Source organism: Otolemur garnettii, unplaced genomic scaffold (genome assembly GCF_000181295.1).
Source record: "Otolemur garnettii isolate 467f Iridium unplaced genomic scaffold, OtoGar3 scaffold00214, whole genome shotgun sequence".
Taxonomy (NCBI): Eukaryota; Metazoa; Chordata; class Mammalia; order Primates; family Galagidae; genus Otolemur; species Otolemur garnettii.
The window spans coordinates 426373-435148 of NW_003852609.1; positions in this window are offsets into that span (position 1 = coordinate 426373).

An 8776-nucleotide genomic window follows, 5' to 3' on the forward strand; every position below is an offset into this window, starting at 1 on the left:
TCATGAAGCAGAAGCAGATAGCAGGAAAATCCACCAGTATCAGTGTTCCTGTGGTAGAGGATGAACAAGGGCAGGTCTTTGGGCTAAAATATAAATTTTGGTAGAGTCACTGTGACCAACTATGGAGTCACAGATCTATGCTACATGTATAAGATGGTCCCTAAATAATGTTCATCCAAGCTACCAGATGTGAGGTATTGAAACATTTATAAGTAGATAATACAAAATTTCTAAGCCACTTTTTCTATGTGCAATGCAAAGAACTGAATACAGATCAGGTGTTGAACAAATACTAAGGATACCACCTGTCTGGGGTTAGCATTGCTTGAGATGCTTATGCCTAAAATAAGGAGCAGGATTGCTACTGGCTGGACACGCAGAAAACTTCAATCAAGAACTCATTAAGAGATGTTGGTGTAGATGTGGAGAAAAGGGAACACTTCTACACTGCTGGTGGGAATGAAAATTAATTCGTTCCTTTTGGAAAGACATCTGGAGAACATTGAGAGAACTAAAAATAGACCTGCCATTTGATCCTGCAATTCCTTTATGAGATATATATCCAGAAGACCAAAAATCAAATTACAACAAAGATATTTGTATCAGAATGTTTATTGCAGCCCAATTCATGATTGCTAGGTCATAGAAGAAGCCCAAATGCCTATCGACCCATGAATGGATCACTAAATTGTGGTACGTATACACCATGGAATACTATGCAGCCCTAAAGAAGGATGGAGAGTTTAACTCTTTCATGTTTATATGGATGGAATTGGAAAATGTTCTTCTTAGCAAAGTATCTCAAGAATGGAAGAAAAAGTATCCAATGTACACAGCCTTACTTTGAAACTAATTCATAACTTTTATAGGAATGTCATAATCTAATTTTAGCCTTAGAATATGAGAAAGGGGGTGAGAGGGTGAGGTGAGGGGAGTGGATGGGGGGAGGGAGGGTGATTGGTGGGGTCACCTCTATGGTTTATCTTACAAGGGTACAAGTGAATCTTTCTAAAAGCAGAGTATGAATGTTTTAACTCAATAACTAAGAAAATGACATGAAGGTTATGTTGACCAGTTTGATGAGAGTATTTCAAAATGTACATGAAAACAGCACACTGTACCCCATGATTGCATTAATGTACACAATTATGCTATATGAAATAAAAATAAAAAGAAAAAAAAGAACTCATTAAGCATGAATTCTTCCCTGAAGTCACTTAAAATAAAGATGACTTTACTTCTAGGACCCCCAAGTACTCCTGGAAAGAAGAAATTTGGATTTTAGAAGGTTTTATGGATAGAGCTCCCTACTCCATGACTTATAACTTCCCTTGCCTGAAATCTCTATGCGAAAAAAAGCCTGACAGCTTGACCTGATATAATATTGAAGATAATGAAGAAAGCTCTGTCTACACTCCTTGAGAGAAAGGGAATTTTTCTGCAGCATTTGTATGGAAACAATAGGATGAGAAATCAGAGGTGCATCAGATGAAGGTGGTTGTGAACAAGTGGTAAATTATTTTTAGTTATCATAGATACATAATAGCTGTCCATGTTTATGCAAGTACATGTGATATGAGAGAAGCACATGATGTATAATGATCAAGTCAGGGTAATAAAGATTTCCATCAGCTCAAACATTTATCATTTCCTGGTGGCAGTTTTAACCTAATTTTGTGATGGCAGTGGAGAACCAGTTGGAGATGACTACATTGGATTCATCCTTCCTACTTTCTAGCTATTGTGGCAGAAAGTATCTGTGGGTTTTCAGCTGCCAGAGAGAAAAGTGATTCTCCACTTAACATTGTGGATACCTTCTTAATAACTGTGACTTTAAGTAAAACAAAATATAACAAAACCAATTTTTATGACTGAAAAAGTAGTTAAGTTCCTCTGTCTTATTTTTGGTCACAAAGACATTAAATGACTGCCAAATAAAAAGCAAAACTCTTGTCATATTAAACATTTAAAAAAGTGAATCATACACACATTAGGTTTTTTTTTTTTTTTTTTGGTAGAGATAGAATCTAACTTTATTGACCTTGGTAGAGTGCCATGGCATCACAGCTCACAGCAACCTCCAACTCCTGGGCTTAGTCGATTCTCTCCTGAGTAGCTGGGACTACCAGCGCCCACCACAATGCCTGGCTAACATTTGGGAAATCTTAATAAAAACAAGTAAGATAATAATTTACCCAAATTTTGGTGAATCAGTGAGCACTGGTGTCATAGTAGTGGTAGGTTAAATTAAGGAATAAATGTTGGCCAAGCCAACACCATAAGAAGCACCGCCTAGCACCGCTCAGTTCCAAAACAAATAATTACAGGTACGGCAGGCTCACTGATGCCTTTGTGTCACATCGTTTATTTTTATGCACCTGTAGGATTACCCTAGACTTGAGTATTTTTTAACTTTACAATACTATATTCATTCATTTTCCAACCTGTGTATTCCAATTAAGGTTTGCAAGTGGCTGTGCCCATTGTGGCATCTCAGGGAGCAAGGCAAGAGCTAACCTTGGACAGGAGACCATTCCATGGCAGGGTGAACTTACACCCACATCCACACAAACACAGATGGAACAATGTGAACATGCCAATCTATCTAACAGACACAATTTTGGGATGTAGGAGAAAACTGGAATACCCAGAGAAAACCCATGCAGACATGGGGAGAACATGCAAACTCCACACAGACAGTGGTTCTCATAGCAATAGATTTATTTTCTCATCAACATTATAATGAAAGGCATTGAACAAAAGTATTATTCCAGGATTTGTACTGCACAGGGACTCAGGGCATGCAGTTTGGAGACCCTGGCTCAGTTTGGTGTATAGGAAATGCATAAGGAATACTCAACTTGTATGCCAAGATCTGTGCATAAAGGAAATAAAAAAAAGACACTCCTAGTGTACTAACTTTAATCATAACTTTATACAATTTAAAAGTTCATTTTAACAAAGGCAGATAATTTGAAAATGTTAATTTTGCTCATTTTTCTTGCTTCATTCATAAAGTGTTATTTTTTGACTGAGTTTGCATCTACTACATTCTTAATAATCCCTGACAGCCCCTTAACTCTGTGTCTTTTTCTTCTTGAGTGAAACTCAGTAAATCTTTTGAAGAATGAAAAATGAATGAATAAATAAATTTGGCAATCTCTATAGATATACAGAGGACAGAATATATTAATCTTTGCTAATGTTTAGGCTTTTTGTTGTTCTTAAGATTACGTAAGTGGAAGAGACAACACTTGAGACATAGCAGAATATTTCATCATTTTCACCTTATAACACAGAAACAGTTTGTCAATGACTCAGCACCATGAGCCCTGAAGGGTGACCTCCAATAACCATCATTGTCTGTTTCCAAAAGTGGATTTGAAATATGGTTTAAAACAGAATAGGATCTAAAGTCCTGTGTCCTCTAAATGCAGACCTTCATTTTGAATATTGCTTAGCTGTAAGAACCACTTTCCATTGTTTTAGAACCATAACTTGATTTGGAATTCTGGAACAACTACTCAGCTAGATCCCTTTGGAAACTGCATAATGCCATTAAGCCACAGAGTCTTCATTTGTGCCCAAAGCAGCTCTTTTACAATGGGTATGACAAGGATTAAAAGGGATAACATGCAACTAACATAAAATGGTAAGCATTTGACTCTTATATCATGTCAAAAAAAGTATGCTGATTCTAACAGAGAACCCGTGTAAATTATTATAGCATTTATCAATACAAAAATAGGAACAAAAGAATAATATTCGGGAGTTCAGAAAATCAATAGGTGAGGTATTCACCCCTTCATTTTTCCTACTATGCTGAGAAGAATTCTTTATTTTTACTGATTTGCATCCCATTACTCTTTTTCTGCCCTTTTATAAGGGCACAGATCCTACTCATAAGAGCTCCACCCTGATGACTTTAGCACCTTCCAAAAGGCTCCCACCATCCAGTACTATCACATTGGCGATTATTATTCAACATATGGGAGTACAAATGTTCATATTATAGCAGGTAGTAATGACAAAGTAAGTAGATAAAAGAAAGAGAGAGAGAGTGAAAAAAACAATAACAACAAAAAGAAGAACTAGCTCATTTCCTCTTTTCTTTCTCAATGATCCAAGTCCAGGCAACAACTGAGAAAGGTTGGTGGGAAATCCCTACACACTTATGAACATACTGCTAAAAAGACTTCCTTTTGGGGATTTGAACTTCAAAATCCTGATTAAACATTTTAGCTTCTTTCCTAAAGATCAGTGTAGGGCAAAGCTTTGTAGAGGTAGTATTTGAAGAAAATCTGAGACAGACTAGGGAAATAACCAGGATGAAAGTATGCTCCTCTCCTTTTTCTGAGTTAGGAACAGATAATTTTATAAGAAAAGGCATTTTGAAAGATGAATGAGTAGTTTTGCAACTGGTATTGGCAGGATCATTTAGCTTTCTGTGACCACACAGCATTATTCTTATAGCAGGTTTTGATGTTCAGAGATGAAAGTCACCTAGCCTAGGAAAAAGCATGAACATTCTTCAAAAGAGCACTTATTAATACTAAATATGTTACCAGGATCATTTTATAAATGATCAAGTCTGTGGTTCCCATGTCATTTCTTTTGTTTCATTTCCTACCAGCAACCTTTGAATTAATTAATATTATCATACTTTATCAATTCTAAGACACTTGGGTTTTCCACATTCTACCATCTCAAAAATAGAAATGCATTTTTAAATTGGCATCAAGTGATAGTGAATTGGCAGTTTCTTTCCTCTTTCCATTTTAGGAAAATATAAAATTATGATCTTTTATAATCAGTGCTATCTTTGGATTAATAAGTCTCTATCAAGAAGGTTAAAAAAAGATAGTAATGATTTTATGTTATTTCTGTAAACACAGTAGCTTAAGTTGTATGATTCAGGGGGCATTAAACAACCAGTTCCCTGATTATCACATGTGATGCTTGGTGTTCCAACACAGTAACTCAGTCCTTAAAAAGTAAATGTTGTTCATTCCCAAGGCTTTAATTTTAAATACAAACTTATTTGATAATACCTTAGACTATTTTAATCTCCAGGAGACCATGTTTATAATTCACAACCAAATTGACTTTCTAAAACTGTTAGCATTAACATTTTTATGTTTATGCATGTATATGTAGCAGACATTTTTAATTCCCTGTCTGTATCCACACACCTGATTATTTACTTGAACATTTGTAATTTTATTTGAGTTTTTTTTTTTTTCTTTTTAGTGGCCGTTGGTGCCAATTTGACTTGCATATAGAGCAAGCCAGAAGTGCTGGGAAGTTAATGACCCTAAAAACAGTCCTTGAAAAATGATGGAAGGAGACTTGGTAGATAAATATTTCTATTTTTGTGCTCTTGGTTAGGATAACTGATATACCATATTGTCTCCAGACTTTCTCAGCATGACTGAGCTCTGGTTGCCCACAATGATGGCTGGCTTGATCATGAGATTTTACTGGCTTTTATTTTTTAACCTCCCTTTTTTCCAAACACTTAAATAATTTTAATTCCTGGGATTACCTCCCAAATAAATTATTTGACCTCGAATCCTGACAGTTTACACAGAGATTGTATGTATATATGTATGTGGATGTGCACATATATTTTCCTGTGAAAATGCCCTATTTCATCAAATGTGTTTGCTTAAGAGCAATTCTTACCATAAATTTATTTTTTGTATCTTTAAAAAATTTCCATCTTACTCCGAAAAGAGCACTGTGAAAAGAGTAGAGCTGGTTCCTTGTTTCTTCTATGTCTCCACAGAAACCTAGAACCACAAGTAACCCCTGGCCAACCCTTGGTAATCTGGTCCTCAGAAGATACTTTATGTTGAGGATTCTATGTTCCTCATATCTTTAAATTCTGTGTATGCCTAGAATAGTAGAACATGCCATATGATTTGTTTGCACAAATATCAAGATTGATGACATGTACATGATTTTATTATGGGGGTCCTGAGTTTTGGTTATGACGACTGATAGCAGGATGTGTCTATATGATGAACTTTCCATAAAATCCTTCTCTTGGCAGAGTCTCTTTTTATAATAAATTCCTTGTATTTCAGATCCAGAGGAAAGGCACATCCTATGCAGTGATGGTTCATAAGTGTGTATTTGGCCTCCCCAAACTCTGCCCAGTGCATATTTTCCTGTTATTCTTATTCTTATGAAACTTAACCATGAGCATAACATGCTACTGTGTCTTATGAGTCCTTCTAGAAAATAAGACGACTTGGGGATGGTCTTAAGACCTCTAAAACAAACACCGAATGAATTTTGTCAAGAATTCAGAGAGCAGAAACAGTGATCCCAAGGTCCTTTCTATAGAAATACATGTCAAGCTGACATTTTCACAGTTCAGGCAGGTGGCAAAGATCTGGAAGGCTAGTAAATATATAGTCCTGGGCTACTGGGTTCTTACTCAGGAAGAACATGCAGAAGACTGCAATACACACCTTCCCTGCCTTTGAAAATCCTGCTTAGGGTTCATGTTTAGGGTGAACAACTAAGTACCTGTTTTTGGTGTTCACTTAGAGAAGAGATTGCGGGCCCCTCTGTCATCACCCCCTGGAAGATTACAGCCACTAGTGAAAGTAGAAATCAATGTGTAAGTCCCTAAACCTGGAGGCATAAATCTCTGCTCTTCTCATGTGGGAAATGGGGAGCTGCAACAAGTTTAAACAGAAATTTAAAGATATCAAGGGAAACTTACAAAAGGATACTCCATCAGGCTTGCCTTGTAGTAAACTGGCAAGCAGGAAAGCCACGTGCTCAACATCAAAAATCATGGGGGTTAGGTGTCTCTTGACATCGCAAGTACTTCACAGCCCTACCAGAAGTCTTCATGCATGTCAAGATAAATTATATAATTCTTGTATGTTAATTTATGAGAAGGACTGGTATGAAAAAAGCCTTCTTTTGAAAGAAACTACATTTTTCTAAGGCTTACTAAACTTGTGGAATACAGAATTATGAATTTGGAACCATATCTTATTTTCAAGTTTGTGTCTGCCACAAGAACTGTAGGAAATATTTGACCTAAATCATATTTATTTTGTTGAAATTATCAATGACTCTTCTTTAGGAAAAAAAGAATTTGAACTGATTAAAAAAAATAAAAACAACAGAAGAGTAAAGAGGAGTCTGACCTGGATGGTGTTGCTCCTTCTATAAGTTGGCACAACAACCTGAGAGGATTTCCCTGGCCTCCAGGAACTGAGAGCCAAATGCAGACACCCAACTGATCCAGTAGTCAGGCGCACTTCCCAGGAGGTCACAAGAAGCACTGGGGGCAACAACTAGACTGCCTGGGGTCAGGTAGGAACAGAGAAAGGTGGAAAGACTCACAGAGATGAATGAGTGAATATTGGTGGTCATTTTAAGTTCCTGCTAGTGGTGGTGCCCTATCAAATATACCAACCAATGACATTGTCCACGTGCACAGCTGAGCTCATTTATATGAACTTTTCAGGTATACAATAATCTCAAGGGACCACTGTGAGTCAACATTCATTCAACATGTCATTCAGTCAACATGTCATTATGTGATGCAGGATTCTACTGTTCTAGTCTATTTCTTAGGGCAAAATCTCAACCTTTCTATTTAAGAGTACTCAAGGCAAAATCTCAAACACTCACCAGGGTATAAGAAAGATATTGAAAGGTAGAATGGTTAGTGTTAGAAAACTGCCTTTTAATGATGGGAGCTGGTCTTCTCCAAACTTGTGGCACAGCCACACATCTCTGATTAACCTTAATGGGTATATACGTAGCTCCAAACTCATCAAGTTGCTTCAATAAATACATACAGCTTTTTGTATATCAGTCATAGCTCAAGAAAATGATTTTGAAAATAAAGTAAGATACTTTGTGAAAAAAATTCAAAACATATAAGATAGTATTCTACCAAGAGACTCCTAGATTTGATAAATAAATTCAGCAAAGTCTCAGGTTACAAAATCAATGTACACACACCAGTAGCATACCTTTATGCCAACAATCAAGCTGAGAAATGAAATCAAAGACTCAATATTTTTCATAAAGAAAATAAAATACCTAGAAATATATTTAACTAAGGTGATGAAAGACCTCCTCTACAAGGAGAACTATGAAATGCTGTGGAAGGAAATCACAGAGGACATAAACAGATGGAAAAACATATCATGTTCATGAATCAGCAGACTCAGCATTGTTAAAATATCTATATGACCCAGTGTTCTACAGATTCTATGAAATCCCCATTAAAACACCAATGTCAATTTTTTGCGATCTAGGAAAAATAGTTCTACATTTTATATGGAACCAGAAAATATCCCAAATAGCCAAACCAAGCTTAAGAAATAACAAAGCAGGAGGCTTCACTTTACCAGACTTCAAGCTATTCTACAAGGCTACAGTAACCAAAAGATCATGGTACTGACACAGGGACAGAGATATAGACCAATGGCCCAGAGTAGACAACCCAGGTATAAAAGCATTTTTCCATTGTCATCTGATCTTTGACAAAGCAGAGAAAAACATACACTGGGGAAAAGTGTCCTTATTTGATAAATAGTGCTGAGAAAATTGGAAAACCATATGTAGAAGACTGAAACAGGATTTGCTCCTGCTTATAAAATAAATTCATGATGGATAAAAGACTTAAACCTAATACATGAAACTGTAAGAATTCTACAAGAAAATGTGGGAGAAATTCTTATGGCTATCGACTTAGGCAAAGAATTTTGGAGCTATTTTTTTCACAAAGTATTTG